Below are 2657 nucleotides of genomic sequence, written 5' to 3' on the forward strand. Positions count from 1 at the left end.
TCCTATAGTATTGTGGGCGCCATTAACTCCCATATGGTAAGGCACCCCCCACAAGCCTCTGGGCATCGACAGTGTTGTGGGCGTCGGGATTTACCATACCGAGTGAACATGGTGAAACCCTTCACATGCCTCTAGGCATCAATAGCATATGCAGGTACCGACATCTGCCATACCTGAAGAAGGTGACGCAACCTCCCACATGCATATGACATTCTACAGTGACATCAATAGTATTGTGGGCGCCTACAATCGTCTTGTACCCGCCAGCGTGGGCAACAAGGCTTAGAAGCAAACGTACTATCTCCCTCTCACTTGTAAAGCCACCCCCTTTATCTATAAAAGGGGATGCACTCCCTCCAACATAACTCAGTTCTCTTCAGTTAGCCCAAGTTGATTCAAGTCCCTTTAGATTCATTAGATCAACTGAGTTCACTAGTTCACAACCATAGAACCACCAGGTTTAGACCTCAAGCACACGCTTGAACACTCAGCTCATAGTGGAGCTACTGTCGCTCCCGGCCCTTCCAACCGGGGCCTGACCGGACCTCTCGTACACCCCGTCTTTCTCCTTCTCGTTTGTAACCCCGCTGCAAACTTCAAGCACCTAGGCTTAGGAATAAAGTCACTGACTGACTCAAACTGAACATAGGGCATGTTGCCTGAACCAGTATAAACCCTATGTCATTGAGTGCTAGGCCACCTTAGATCATAACGTACGGCAAAACTATAAATATTTATGTGTTGGTCACTTTCTGCACCGACACTATCTTTTCATTAGCATAGAGGGAAATTACAAAATTCTAGACAAACATCCCATATTTCAAAATTGTATATTCCTTTGGGTATGTGTTATCCACTAATCCTTTGCAGGCATAAAATAATGAGTGAGGCAGAAGGTCTAACAAGGTGACAAAAGATCGAAGAGCAGAAAGATGGCATGATAAAAGGATGAGAAAGAAAATGTATGATCTAGGAAACAAGAAGCTCATGAACAGCTCAAGCTGCAAGACTAGCCGAACAAGGAAAACTTCAAGCAAAAGGGAAGGACCATCACGAGTCATCTACCCTTCATCATATGGTGACATTACGCTTCAATGACAAAGGTAACATCCTAAGGTAAATGGTCTTTATTTAAAAAACTTTTCCTTGATCCTGGTAGGCACATAAATAAGAAACAAAATATGTTTGAGTTACAATTTACCTAATCAAACCTGATTAGCTTAACATGTCTTGTTCTTTAAGCTTGTTTCTAGCACCACTTTCTTGATCTCATAGTCTTAACCAAATGAGTTAAAAAGTGCACATCTTATCTCTGGAAGATGATAGTCATAATCATGTAAAGATTAATACCTTATAGACTGTGGGGGTATTAACCCCTATACCCTTACGGCTAGGCTTGGGCCGGCCCAGATCAGTGGGTTCGGTCCACCAAAAGACGACGTGTGGCCCGGTCAACCTGTTTAGAGTCCCGCGTAAGGAGTCAAGATAGATTTGGCGATCAAGCAAGATCTTGATCGGTTAGAATAGGAATCCTTATCCGGCCACATATGGCAATTGTAACTAGCTAGGATTAATTTCCAGATCTGTAACCCTGCCCCCCGGACTATATAAGGCGGGCAGGGGACCCCTCTAAAAACATCTCTCATTAACATATAGCAATACAAAATCAGACGCAGGATGTAGGTATTACGCCTTCTTGGTGGCCAAACCTGGATAAAACCTCGTGTCTATCTTGCATCACCGTCTTGTTTGGGGCTTGCGCATCTGTCTGCCGATAATCTACTACCTTGGGCATACCCCTAGGTAGACTGCCGATCATATTTCGTCGACAGTGGCACGCCAGGTAGGGGGTGTGCGTACTGCTCTCCAAGCAAACAAGATGGTCATCATCTCCGGCTCCATGGCTACGCCGAACGGCCTCACGTTCACCGTCGGCCAGATCACCTGGACCACCAGCTCCGACGACTTCATCGCCATGACCACAGAGGAGGCGTGGATTCAGTCTGTGCCGACCACTACTTCACCTGCATCAGCTACGGCTCCGACCACGGTGGATACAGCTCCGACCACGGTGGATACGGCTCCGACCACGATGGATCTAGCTCCAACCACGGTACATCTGGCTCTGACCATGCCTACATCATCTTCAGCCACGCCGACAACCCGTCATCCGCTTCCTCGCTACAAAGGGAAGCAGATCGACAACACCGACCTGCTCGACTCCATCGATCGGGTCAGCACTAAACTCACTGAAACCCTAGCTCTGGTAAGTATGATTCAAAGTTAACCTAATGAGCAGGTAACCGCTCCCCACAATAGATCTACCCGACCAGCTCGGACCAGTCATCCTGCACAACTTAGAACAGATCTCATGGTCATATCTACTCCTGAGGGGCGCTCCGCTCGTCGCCAGCCAGCCTTTGCGACAGGTCTCTGACTCTCCGAGTACGAAGCCTCGATAGAGAACCACCAGGTCCAACCCTACGGCCTACGAAACGCTGCCTCTGGCTACGCGTACAACCTACAACGCCGCTTGGATCTGTGTTTTATGCACCGACCTCGGTCGAAGCCATGCAACTTCATCAACATGATCCGGATTGAAGATTATCAAGAAGGATCCATCCACATGGTCTAAGAGGGTGACTCTAGCTCCTCAT

Source organism: Miscanthus floridulus, chromosome 5 (assembly GCF_019320115.1).
Source record: "Miscanthus floridulus cultivar M001 chromosome 5, ASM1932011v1, whole genome shotgun sequence".
Taxonomy (NCBI): domain Eukaryota; kingdom Viridiplantae; phylum Streptophyta; class Magnoliopsida; order Poales; family Poaceae; genus Miscanthus; species Miscanthus floridulus.